Below are 13,889 nucleotides of genomic sequence, written 5' to 3'. Positions count from 1 at the left end.
TCTGCTGAGAAATTTCTCTGCTGAGAAATCTGATGATAATCTAATGGGCCTTCTTTTATATGGTGTATTTTCCTTTTCCCTGGCTGCCTTGAGAATTTTTTCTTTGTCATTGGTTTTTGCCAATTTCATTATGATGTGCCTTGGAGTAGGTTTGTTAGGGTTAAGATAACTCAGTGTTCTGTTTGCTTCTTGAATTCAAGGCTCTAATTCTTTCCACAGACTTGGGAAGTTCTCGTCTATTATTTGTTTGAATATGTTCTCCATTCCATTTTCTCTCTCTTCTCCTTCTGATATAACCATTATTCTTATGTTGTTCTTTCTGATGGAGTCAGACAATTCCTTTCTGACTTTCTCATTGTTTGTAATTTGTGAGTCTCTCTCTTCTTCTCTCTGTTGTGCCTCAAGTTGTCTGTTTTCTATGTCACTTATTCTGTCCTCTATTCAGCCTGTTCTACTAGCTAAGCTTGTTACCTCATTTTTCAGTTCAGGAATTGAGTTTTTCATCTCTGTTTGATTCATTTTCATAGTTTCTATTTTCTTGGTGATGTATTCTTTCTGTTCATTGAATTATTTTTTGAGCTCCTTAAATTGCCTTTCTGTGCTTTCTTGTATATCCCTGAGTAGTTTTAGGACTTCCATTTTAAATTTTTTGTCATTTAACTCCTGGGTTTGCAAGCTATTAAAATTTTTTTCCATAGATTTTTCCTCATGTATCTGAGCTACATCTCTCTCTTTTGCATCCATGATATTTGATTTCTTTTTTTCTTAATGGCATTTGAGAATGGTATTGTTAATAACACTAATAAGAGTTGATAAAAATAATAAATAATTAAAATTAAAGCAATAAATTTTTTTTGAGAAAATACAGTGAAAAAATGGAAATTCTATTGTGCTAACTGGAACAAAAACTATATAGAATGAAGGTCTTGAGTTGGGGAGAAGTGGCAAAGAGAAAAATACAGGAAGAACCTACAAAATGCCACAAAGAAAAATTTAAATGAAGAATAAACTTACTTGTTTGTAATTGATGGTCAAATGAGAGAAATAGTGAAAGAGAAAAGAAAAAAAAACCAAAGAGAAAAAGAAAAGTATAGTAAAAAATGAAAATTCTATTGTGTTTAGTGGAACAAAAACTACCTAGAATGGAGAGCCACAGTTGGGGCGAAATGCTAAAGAGATAAAAAGTGAAGTGAAAAGCACACAAAATGCCACAAAGAAAAAATTTGAATCCAGAATAAAATAATTTATTTGTTAGTGAGGATTGGATGAGAGAAAAAATGAAGAGAAAAGAAGAAACAAAATAGGAGAGAGAGAAAAAAGAGTTAAGGTTTTTGGAATGTAACCCTCACAGAAAAAACAACAACAACAACAAGAATGAAAACTGTAACACTTACGTGTAATGAAGTTCAAAATGAAAAGGAAAGAATAAAACCAAAAGAGGATAAAATGGCCAATGTGGAAGAATAAAAAGATAAAAAATACAATAAAAATGCTAATAGTTATAAGGACTGTGGATTTTTTCTGGTTTTGACAGGTTATCTTTTTCCTTTTTTCTTCTCTCTCTTTTTGGCTGGTCATGCTGTACCCCAAGTTCTGCCCCTGTGGCACTCTTAGGCAGAGGTTTGCAGTTGATGTGTTGCTATGGTGATGACATAAACTAGGCTTCAGTCTCATTGTAGGTGGGGGCTTGTTAGTGTTTGCAGGCCCCGACAATGGGAGAGTCCACTTTTCCAGAGCCTCTCCCCACATCTCTCCTTCCTGAGCCAGTAGTCTGGGGACTCAGATGTGAAGTTGCCTCAGCCACTGCTTGGAGAGCAAGAGGTTCTAAAAGCTAACAAATCTTCCTCTATCCCTGGTCAAAGCACGGTTCTTTGTAAGGCTTTGCCAGCCAGAGCTGCCAGCATAAGCAGGCACTTCTGGAAGCTGATTGCTTTTCAGGTGTCTTTCTACGAGCCTCCAGGAATGTCTAGTATGCTTCAGTGCTCCATGGGTCTACTCTCCTCAGGCTTTTTGTACTTTGTAACCTGTATTGGCTAGCGGGAAGATGCCCCAGTCACTGCCTGCAGAGCAAGAGATCCTAAAAGCTGCCATGTCTCTCTTCTAGGTCTGCTCAAAGCACAGCTCTGTGTAAGGCTTTGTCAACCAGAGCCACCAGTGTAACCATGCAGGGCAGTGAGCTGACTTCTGGTTAGGCTCCTTTCTAAGGTTCCCCAGGTATGTCTAGTTAAATTTGCCTCAGCACTCTGCTGGTCTGCTCTCCACAGGATTCGCCCTTGCTGGGAAGCCTACAGCCCAGCCTGCCTAACCTCCACAGTGTTCTTTGAGGTCTGCTCCATGGGAATGTGTTTTTTAACCTGTATGGCAGGACACTGCCTCATCCACTGCCTGCAGAGCAAGAGGCCCTAAGAACTACCATGGCCCTCCTCTGGGTCCACTCAAATCGCAGCTCTAAGTAAGAATGCCTTGTCAGCCAGAGCCACCAGTGTAAGCAGGCAGAGCAGTGAGCAGACTGTGGGCTAGGCTCCTTTCTAAGGGTTCCGGGGTATGTCTATTTTGGCTCCGTGTTCCACAGGTCTGCTCTCCAGAGGCTGCCTGTGTGCCCTGCCCCCCACCACTTCCACAGGTCTGTTTCTCAGGAATCTGCTTTGTAGCCTGTATCAGCTGGTGGAGGCAGCCTGCCCGGACAGGTCCAGGTGTAGGGAACCTAGCCCTTGTGCACTTCCCGCACACTGTTGGTCGGGGAGCAAGTTTTACACAGAAATTCTGGCTACAGCTCATGCAGGAGGCCACTGCTGACAGTCTCCAGCCCAGCCCCTCTGTCCATGAAAGTGCCAGTTGGAACCATTCACACACTGCCTGCAATTGCAGACCGGGAGACTGGGAGTGAACAAAGCCTAAAGCTGCTGATTCCAGAATCAGTCTCCATAGGCAACCACTCGGCCACCTCTGCCTGGGTCTGCCCCTGGTGCTAGCTCTGCATCTGTATCTCAGGCTGAGTCAATGGTGCACTCACCTCTTCCCTCTTCCCTAGCCCTCCCTTCCTCTAAGTTCCAAGTGAAAGCAGCCCTTCCTCAGGTCAGCAAGGAAAGCGGAATACTCTTCTCCGTCTCCATCTTATTTCCTTCAGAGTGGATTATATATTCAGCCACCTATTCACCCAATGTACCTTTGTTTGATGTATGTGTATTTCAGATGCTCCTGGAATTGTTTCTCTGTCTCTAGTTGTTGAATTTGTTGAAATTTCAGGGGGAGATATCGGGAGCACCCTTCATGGCACCATTTCTCTGATGTCACTCTCCAGAGCTGATTTCTTTTTATTTATTTATTTATTTAATTTTTTTAATGGGGTGACATCAATAAATCAGGATACATATATTCAAAGATAACAAGTCCAGGTTATCTTGTCGTTCAATTATGTTGCATACCCATCACCCAAAGTCAGATTGTCCTCTGTCACCTTCTATCTTGTTTCGTCAATAGATGACTGGATAAAGAAGATGACAGAGCTGATTTCTTGATCGCAGAGGAAAGGTCTCAAACAAAATCATGTGGAAACACAGATGCAACTTTCAGTGTCTTGGGTTAAACATGAAGTTCATAAAAATAGATAGCCTCTAGTGAGAGACTAAATACAAAAGCTAGATACAGGTGAACACTAAAATAAAAGGAAAGGGGATTGCCTTTTTAAAAACATTCTGCTACCCACTTGCTTCATCATTTAAATGTATTTTTGAACATTTTTGTTGTGGGGGAACTCCAATACATAAAACGGATGAAAGAAGATCTGGTCTGATCTGAATGCAAGCTGGGTGACCTAGAGCACTGCTGGTCTCCCCTTTTCTACCTTCTTCTTTATTTTCTCTAGCTGCTCAGATACCTCTTTGGAACCTCAGGCTTCCTCAAAGCACAATTTGTAGATCTTTGCATAAGTTTAACCTGCTTATTTTGTATATGGGGAAAGTAAAACAGGACCAGTGGAATAAGGTTATCCAGGTGTTTGGTAAGAGATAATGTTGAGACCATAGGCTTGACTACCTGGGTTTGGGCCTAATTTTGCTACTTAATAGCAGATTGATTTCACTTGCTTCAGTTTTCCAATCTGTAAAATTCAAATAACAAAATGAATCAATATACAAAATGTACTTAGATTAATACTTGGCACACATACTGTATATGGGGTTATAGAATGTGTGTGTGTATGTGTGTGTGTGCACATGCGCATGTGTGTGTGTCTAGAACTAAAGCCTAGGAGTTCTTCTAATATACCATGTTGGCTTTAGTGTACTCAAAATCAAATTTTCAAATGAAATTTGGGCTAGATCTGAAGGTTGATCAAGTGACTAGAAGAATTTTGTGAGGTTTTTTTTTGTTGTTTTTTTTTTTCAAAAATAAGCTATGCTGAGCTTTGTTGTGGTGTTGTGAACGGACTGTGATGGTCTTTGGAATCAAGCAGATCTAGTTTTAAATGTCTGGGCCTTTCTAACTCTGTTCTTATGTAATTTTCTCAATCCGTTCAGGTCACAATTTACATATTTTCAAAATGGTGATGTTAATAACTACCTTATGAAGTAGTGGCCATGGAACAGAACTTTCTAGGGTTCAAAAGCATTACCCAGTGGGAGTGTGATAAGTACATTTGAGATCTAAAAAGCAATAAACACTAAGGAAGGTTTCATGTGGAACCAGATAATGTAACAATGAATAATGGGTAAAATGAAGCAAAGGAAATATTAGACAAAGGAGAAGGAAAAACTGAAAGCATGTAGTATTAAACCATGGAATGGTCATTCCCAAGGGAAGATATAAAAGTCCCTTGGTTTGAGTCATTTCACTTTGAATTGAAATAAGGTAAAGTAGAATCTATTTGGGAAGCAATCTTTCCCTGGCTGGGAGACCAAGGAGATGAGTTAATAAAAGCCTTGAATCTGTTTTTTGTTTGTTCGTTTTGTTTTTTTGTTTGTCTTGTTTTCTGAGGTGAGGATGGAAATGTCTCCAGATGCACATCTACATGAAATCTGAGCAAGCTGGGGATGATAAGAAGCAGAAGAAACCCATATATTGGGAAGAGAAGATAGGAAGAATGTAGAACAAGGACAATGGAGGAAAACTAGGAAAGAGAAGGTAAGAAATAAAAGACAAAGAAAATAAAGTGGGGAGAAATAAAAAGAGAATAGATTGAAGCAGATAGAAGTCAAGGAGAAAATAAGAGAAAGAGGGACAGCTGAGAAGGGCTTTACGCATGAGTACTGAGGTGTTCCTAGGCCCAGTGATGCTGATATCCACGATTCTTCAGTGATGCATCCTCTCATTACATAGGTCCTGTGACCTTGGACTTGGCTTCAGTAAACAGTTGATTCGTAGCAGCTGATAAATAAACAAGCTCCATCCCAGAGACAATTAGGCAGAGAGAAATATATTTTTTTTTTTCTCCCCAGTGAAAGAAAGTGTCATTTTTTTCTTCTTCTCCTCAAAAGGTAAACAATGATTGTTTCCTAGAAACTGCTGGGAGTATAGAGAATAATATCAGCTGTTTTTGCCAGCCCCAGAGTTCATTCCAGGAACCCAGTTCCCTTTCCCATTATACTGTTTTTTCAGCCAACCCATTTGCAGTGATGAAGTGCCCCACCCATCATACGTGTGCCAAAGAAAGTAGAGGCTTTTATACTTTTTCAGAGCCCCCAGATTTAGAACAATGATTTCTAAACGAAGGTGACACCACCTAACCACTTTTGTACAAAAGAAGGACAGATTTCTAAAAAGTTTATTTAGAAAGTACTAGAGCATCTGCATAAGACACTGACTATTTGATTCACTTTGGCTTTTATACGTTCTATTTCTGATTTTGTTATAGCCAGCCTCCTCTCCCAATCTCTTATGTAGCTCCTGCAGGTTTACACTATACTCTCCTACCCTCATCTACTCTTTGCTTTCAATGATTTCTCTTCATTTTAATGCAAAAGTCTCTAGTGGGAAAAGTAAATGATTTTAGAGGTGATTGTTAGTTAACAATCATCAGTTAGAGGTCCTGGAGGAAATCACTCAGGAAACTATCTGCCTCTTTCTACCTTGGGGAAATGATCATTCTTTAAATTCTGTTGGAGGAAAAATTTTACTCAAGCTGGTGAATATAATAACAGCAATAATCCTAGTTCTTTACAACTTAAATAACTTTTTAAAATATTCATTATTACATTTGAATCTCAACAACCTTGTGATATTGTGATTCAAATAATTCAATTTACACATGAAGAAACAGAGGAGAGAGGAGAGTATAGACTGTAAGAGACATAAAATTTGAAATTTGGAAAACAATGTTAAAAGTGCTAGCTTAAGATAAAGTATTTAAGAAGGCAAATATTTGTCAAGTGGCCAGTGGTCTGGACCAGCCTTATGAATGGTTGCATATAGGCATTTCCTTACTTGGAATTTCAGACCTCATGAATAAAATTTTCTTTCTATTAGTTGACCACTAAAATGATGACCTCTCAGGATATAAAGGGAACTCTGAAAAATTAATCCAATTCCTCACCTGATATCTGACCTTCTCTACATGATGCTTGTCAAATGGTAATTGCGTCCCTCCTCAAACACCATAAATAGAGTGACATCTGAGGAACAACTGCATGAGGCATCTCCCTGGTTTCTCCCCTTGAGATTTCAACAATTTAAATAGCTATAACTCAAGGAAGTGACCACAGCTCAGCAAACAAACACCTGAAAAATTTGCACATTGAAGCAACTAAAAGTGGGCAAGTGGGAGCAGACAGGGGAGGCAAAAAATAAAGAGAACCAAGGGTTCAGCCTGCATCGGAGAGCTCAGGGGCAGGGTTCATCCAAGAGAGGGGAAAAACTTGGTTTTGGGGTTCCTTCTGCTGGGAGAAGCAGAGAGATTCTGTGGGCAATTGCACAGGAGTGAACAATTAGAGTAGTGCAGGGACCTGGGTGGGGGATACAGTTCTGGGACACTGCCAGTTTTCCTGTGGTCCACCTGCAGTCTGCAATCCACCTGTGGTCCACACTCCAGGAGGAAACAAAGGAAGCAAAATCTTGCAGTTCCCCAGTCTCCCAGAACTCACCACCCTTCATCCTAGTATCAGGGTGGAGGGTATATCAGTGGCATAACAGAAAACTGACATTTCACAAGAGTTAATGATACCAAAGTGAGAAATCTAGAAAAGATGCAGAGGGAAGAGAGAGACCTAAGAGTTTTTAATGATGACAAAGTATACAAAAACTATCTGACCTTATCAGAAAAAGCAATATAAGAATAATAGGTGTCTAAGTTTGACCAGGCAGTGGTACAGGGGATAGAGTATTGGCCTGGGATGTAGAAAACTCAGCTAAGAAACCCCGAGGTTTCTGGCTTGAGCATGGGCTCATCTGACTTGAATATGGGTTCACTAGCTTGAGTGCAGGTTCGCTGGCTTGAGTGTGAGATCATAGACGTGACTCCATGGTTGCTGGCTTGAGCCCAAAGGTTGCTGACTTGAAGGCCAAGGTTGGTGGCTTGAGACCAGGTCACTGGCTCATCATAAAGCTGACTCATACAGATTTTACAGACTGGAAACTGTTTTAGGAGATGCACAGTTTATTGGGAAAATGTTTTATATTTCCTGAGAAGGTCAAGTTTTACCTAGTCTATTCATTTATTTCCTCAAACCATTATTACCATAAGCAGGACAATTCCCACTACTATTAAGCTTCCATGAATTATGGAATGTTTGAGCTGGAAGAGGTTTCAGAAAACTGAGCAGCTCAGGGAAGTGAAATTGTCTGCTCAAAGGCACACAGGGAGTTAGTAGCTGAGCATAGTGTAGAACTCAAAATTCTTTGAAGTCAAGGCCAGAGTTCATTAGGGCCTCAGAGAGGTCAACCTCAAGTGACACTTTGACAGCTCTTGTCTTTTAGGACATACCTTACCAGTGGAAGCACATATCCTCAAAGTTGCCAACTATTTCTCTCTGTACCTTCTCTGTACCTTGCACACTACTGCTTGGCTTCTCCAGGAGACAAAACTTGTGAGAAACTCAGAGTTCATTAATAAAGTGCCTAAGGAATCTCAAGAAACATAATCATGTGCCAGAAATACAGCCACCAGAAAATTAAAAACTCTGCAAGACATATGGCACTTGATTAGCCCCATGCTCTGTAGGCTGAAGACTGCCCAAGATACAAGGTAATTATTTCTTGCAGAACTTTAACTAGGCACCAGAGTGTGATAAGTACATTCAAGCCCTAGAACCTTTATAGTAAACACAAAGCCTTACCAAAATATCACTTCCTTTACCCAGCCTCTGGCAGACGTGGGTGGGTGTTTCAGGTATACAATGAACTATTCAACATTTATATACCTAATAAAGTGATTGCCATGTTAAGATGAGTGTACATCTTACCCCACAGAAAATTATTATATTACTGGCTATACTCTCTATGCTGTACATTACATCAGTTATTTTATAACTGAAAGTCTGTACCTTTATTCCCCTTCATCTTTTTCACCCATACCCTACTCCCCACCTTAGGAAACCATCAGTTTGTTCTCAATAGCTTTGAGCCTGTTTCTGTTTTGCTTGTTCAATTATTTTATTTTAGGAGTCCACATAAAAGTGAAAGCTGATGGTATTGGTCCTTTTCTGTCTGATATATATCACTTAGCATAATACATTCTAGGCCAATTCATGTTATTGCAAGTGGCTAGAATTCATTCATTTTTATGCCTGAGTATTATTCCATTATATATATATATATATATATATATATATATATATATATATATATATATATATATTAAATTGCTTTTTTTCAATTAAAGTTTCCATTCAATATGATTTTGTATTAGTTTCAGGCGTAATGCATGATGGTTAGAAAATCATATACTTTATAAAGTGTTCTCCCTAATATTTCCAGTATATATCTGCCACCATACATAGTTATTACAATATTATTGATGGTATTTTCTATGCTATACTTTGCATGCCCATGACTATTTTGTAACTATCAATCTGTATTTCTAAATTTCTTCACTTATTTTTACCCAGTCCACCAAACCCCCTCCCCTCTGGCAACCATCTGCCTGTTCTCTGTATTTATGAGTCTATTTCTGTTTTATTTGTTCATTTATATTGTTCTTTAGATCCTCCCCCCATATAAGTGAAATAGTGTTTGTCTTTCTCTGCCTGACTTATTTTTCTTAGCATAATACACTCTAGGTCCATCCACACTGTTGAAAATGGTAAGATTTCATTCCTTTTTTTCTTTGCTTTGAAATTTAGAAACAAATTTTATTTAAGATCTGAAATATAATTTCTAAATCACTGACTCCTCCAGAAAACCATGGCTACACAATAACGCACTGCCTCTATCATGTTAAAATGTGCATTAGACTCAAATACAAAAACTATGAGACAAACTAACATCCTTCAGCAATTTGAGCAAAGACAGCATGCCTACAGAAAAACATAGATGGATTTACGGAGGATGGGCTGTTTTACTTCAAACACGATTAAAAAAATAGAGCACAAATCCATGGATTTTTGAGTATACACATTAAATTGAACCATTGGTGCTAGGAATTAAGTTATTTTGTCATGTAGCATCAACACATAATTATAAAATTGTGTGGTGTCAAAAGGATAGAACCAGCAGCATGCAAGCAGTGTTGTCAACTATGCAAGAAAATGTTCTACTGAATGTTTCTTTGTTGTATAATTACTGTATATACCAGTAGCATCTCTGAAATGAGAAAAGGAGCTTGCACTACTTTTGTTTTCTGTTTAAACACAACAGAAATCAAACTAAAACAAAAGCCCTGTTATACATTAACAATTATAAAGAACATCAATTATACAAGAAAAAGACTAAGAAAGATAAGAGTGTTTATATGCCAGACATAACAAGGAGTGTTCAGTAGACACAGGGCTTTGTGGTGGTACTCAGCTGAAGCCACTTTGTAATCACTGTCAGTAAACAGAGACACTGCATTCTTTGCCAGATATTTTAGGAAATAATGTAAATATACCAACAATCCATGTTAATGGATAGAAAGAATTGGCATCATTAAAATGTCCATATTAGCCAAAGCAATCTAGAGAGTCAATGCAATTTCTTTTTTTTTAGTGAGAGAGACAGAGACAGAGAGAGAGACAGAGAGAGGGACAGATAGAAACAGACAGGCAGGAAGGGAGAGAGATGAGAAGCATCAACTCTTCGTTGTGGCACCTTAGTTGTTCATTGATTGCTTTCTCATATGTGCCCTGACTGGAGGACTATGGCAGAGTGTGTGACCCCATGCTCAAGTCAGTGACCTTGGTCTCCAGTCAGTGACATTGGGCTTCAAGCCAGTGACCTTTGTGCTCAAGCCGTTGACAATGGGGTCATGTCTATGATGCCCCACTCAAGCCAGTGACCCCCTACTCAAGCTAGTGAGCCCATGCTCAAGCCAATGAGCCCGTGCTCACACTGGCAACCTCAGGGTTTTGAACCTGCGTTCTCTGCATCTCAGTCTGATACTCTATCCGCTGCACCATTGCTTGGTGTGGCCAGGCTCAATGCAATTTCTATCAAGATATCAGTGGCTTATGTCACAGAATTAGATAAAATATTCCAAAAATGCATATAGAACAACAAAGTATGCTGGATAGCAACAGGAATCTAGAGAGAGAAGAAGAATGTTGGAAGAATCACACTACCTAATATCAAACTATACTACAAGGTCATAGTAATCAACACAACATGATACTAGCATTAAAAACAGACATACAGATCAATGGAACAGAATAAAGAGCTCAGAAATAAACCCATGTCTTTATAGTCAATTAATATTTGACAGAAGAGGCAAAAAACACTCAGTGGGGTACAGATAGCCTATTTAACATATGGTGTTGGGAAAATTGGACATAGATGCAGTGGGGGGATTCATATAATTTAACAAATGATTCTCTGCTCTAATGACTTAATGACCTAATGACTTGTCACCCCCTGGTTGTTTGACACTTTTTCTCTTCATGTTATATGTTTGTTTCCTGAAGTAACAAATGTGAGGGAATTAAAATGTAGTATTTTGTCAAAAGTATAATGAGTTTTATGAAATGAATAAATAAATAATACAAGCATAGCTCTGTCAATTTTTTTTACCTGTGGACAGAATGAACATTACTACAGGCACTTAGAAGTACACTGTTACATAGATGAACACTACAAAAGAATAAGGAATGTAAATTTGCGATTTCCACATTGGGCAGCTGCTCAGGCACCCACTGTAGAGACAACCCTGATTGCAAGTGCCATTTTAACAACTGGTTCTCCAAACTCAACAAAAAATTAGTTATCAGTTCTGCCGAACCAGTGCAAGCCAGCTGAATCCCACCACAGCATATATGTGCAAAAAATGAAACTGGATTACCTTTCCACACCATACACAAAAATAAATCCAAAATAAATTAAAGACTTAAATGTTAGACTTGGAACTATAAAAATTCTAGAAGAAATCATAAGCAGTAAAATACTGGACACTTTTTGTAGCAATATTTTTTTCTGATATATCACCTAGTGCAAGGGAAATGAGAAAAATAAACAAATGGGACTATAGTAAAGTACAATTTTGTACAGCAAAGGAAATCATCAACAAAATTAAAAGACAACACACTGAATGTGAGAACATATTTGCCAGTACATCTGATAATGTCTAAATATCCAAAATGTACAAAGAACTTATACAACACACAAATACACACAAACAAAAATACAATCCAATTAAGGAATGGGCATAATTTCTGAATAGATACTTCTCCAAAGAGGACATACAGATGGCCAATAGATATATGAAAAGATGGTCAATGTCACTAATCATCAGAGAAATGCAAATTAAAACCACAATGAGATATCACATAACTAACCTCTCAGAATGGCTGGCTACCATCAATAAAAGGGAAACAAATGTTGATGAGGATGTAGGAAAAAGGAACCCTCATGCACTGTTGATAGGAATGCAGATTGGTGCAACCACTTTGAAAAACAGTATGGAGTTACCTCAACAAATTAAAAACACAACTGCCTTATGACCCTGCTATTCCACTTCTGCAATATATCTAAAGAAACTCAAAACACTATTTCAAAAGAGTATATGCACCCCTATATTTATGCTACATTATTTACAATACAGGGTTTGAAAGCATCTCAAGTGCCCATCAGTAGATGAGTGGTACATTTACTCAATGGAATACTACTCAGCCATAGAAAGGAGGAAATCTTACCTTTTGCAACAGCATGGATGGGCCTGGAGATTATTATGTTAAGTGAAATAAGCCAGTCAGAGGAAGACAAATACCGTATGATTCACATACGTGGAATCTAATGAACAAAATAAAGTAAAAAACAAATAGAAACAGACTCATAGATATAGAAAACAGACTGATGGCTGTCAGAGGGGAGGGATATTGAGTGGCTGGGTAACAAAGGTAAAGGGATTAAGCACACAAAAAAATTAGACACAGTAAACAGTATAGGGATTACAAGAGGGAGAGAGGGTGGGAGGAATTAGAGGAGGGTAAAAGGAGGATAAATGGTGATGGAAAGAGACTTAACTTGAGGTGGTGAATACACAATATAATGTGCAGTTGATGTGTTGTAGATTTGTGCACCTGAAACCTGTACAGATTTATTCACCAATGTCACCCCAATAAATTCAATAAATTAAGAAAATAAAAGATAGTTTATAGATATCAGATATAACAGTGAGTGGTCAGAGGATTCTCTCAAGGCTTCGTAGTGCTACTCAGCTGAAGCAACTTTGTCATTACTGGCAGTAAATAGAGACAGCATTCTTTGCCATAAATCATGTAGATAGCTCAATAATCATGCAAAGCCCCTTTTTAAAATCAAGGGGTGTATAAGCCAACATTGCTCTGATTTTTATGAATAATCACAGTAGATGTGGTACACCATAATCCTGAGACATGAGCACATGTAGGTGAGGCCAGAGGATTTCAGCGCACTGGGTCCTCTTGAATTTGTAGAGCAGCTGAGTGCCCAAAATTACCTCTAAGTAGTCTTTTATTCCTTCAATGACTTCATTCACTGCATATTCCTTATAATTGATATTTCCTTGTTATTGCTTGCAAGTTGCATAATTTTCAGAAAGGCACCTATATTTTTCTTAACAGGAAGTTGAAACAGCTTCTTCTGCCTGATAACCACATCCCAGTCATCAATAAGCCATGATTTTAATATTTAGGAAACTTCACTTTAACTTGTTTTTTTTTTTTTTAATTTTTATTTTCCTTTAAAGGCTCCCTTACTTTCAGATGTGGGGATAGCCCAGGCCCTATTCTTTTGAGCTGACTGAGGGGATTTTATGGTACTGCCACATTCTCCATTTCCACGATTCTTCTATTTGTTCTTTCTTGTCTTCCTCGTGGATCCTGAAGGAGGTTCTCCTCAGAGTGACCACCCCCCTACCCATCTGCCTCAGAGGGTTGGTTCAAGATTCTTTTGCTATGGACCAGCTGTCTTCTTTCCTGAGGAGGCCCCTCTCAATTTACTGCTCTGCATATTGCTTCTATTTGTTTTTCTGAAGTTGTCTTCTGCTGCAGATTGTTGTCCACAAGTTTAAGAACCCTGCTTTCTGGTACTCATTCAATCTTGATTTTATTTCAACCAATAATCCACTTCCTTCTTTCTCTTTCAACAGCTCCAGTGTTTCTCCAGATGTAATCTTATAGAACTTCTGGGATGATCTGGAAAGATTAGGTGGAAGATATAACCATATATTCTGTAATTAGGATCAGATTATTTGATCCTTACTATACAGCAAACTAAGCTATTCTGAGAATGGCCTGAAAAAGGAATCCAGTTCCTATCAGCAGCCAATGTTATCATTGTCATTCCTCCAA

The 13,889-nt window shown here is 38.5% G+C and overlaps 1 pseudogene; it reads right to left on the bottom strand.

Annotated features, from left to right (window-relative positions):
• Positions 1–2,466: 2,466 nt before the first annotated feature.
• LOC136386368 (mortality factor 4-like protein 2) lies at positions 2,467–13,632 on the bottom strand (annotated as a pseudogene).
• Positions 13,633–13,889: the final 257 nt, after the last annotated feature.

This window comes from Saccopteryx leptura, chromosome X (genome assembly GCF_036850995.1).
Source record: "Saccopteryx leptura isolate mSacLep1 chromosome X, mSacLep1_pri_phased_curated, whole genome shotgun sequence".
Taxonomy (NCBI): domain Eukaryota; kingdom Metazoa; phylum Chordata; class Mammalia; order Chiroptera; family Emballonuridae; genus Saccopteryx; species Saccopteryx leptura.
The sequence above is the reverse complement of the archived record's forward strand: the minus strand, read 5'-3'. Positions and strand labels throughout refer to the sequence as shown.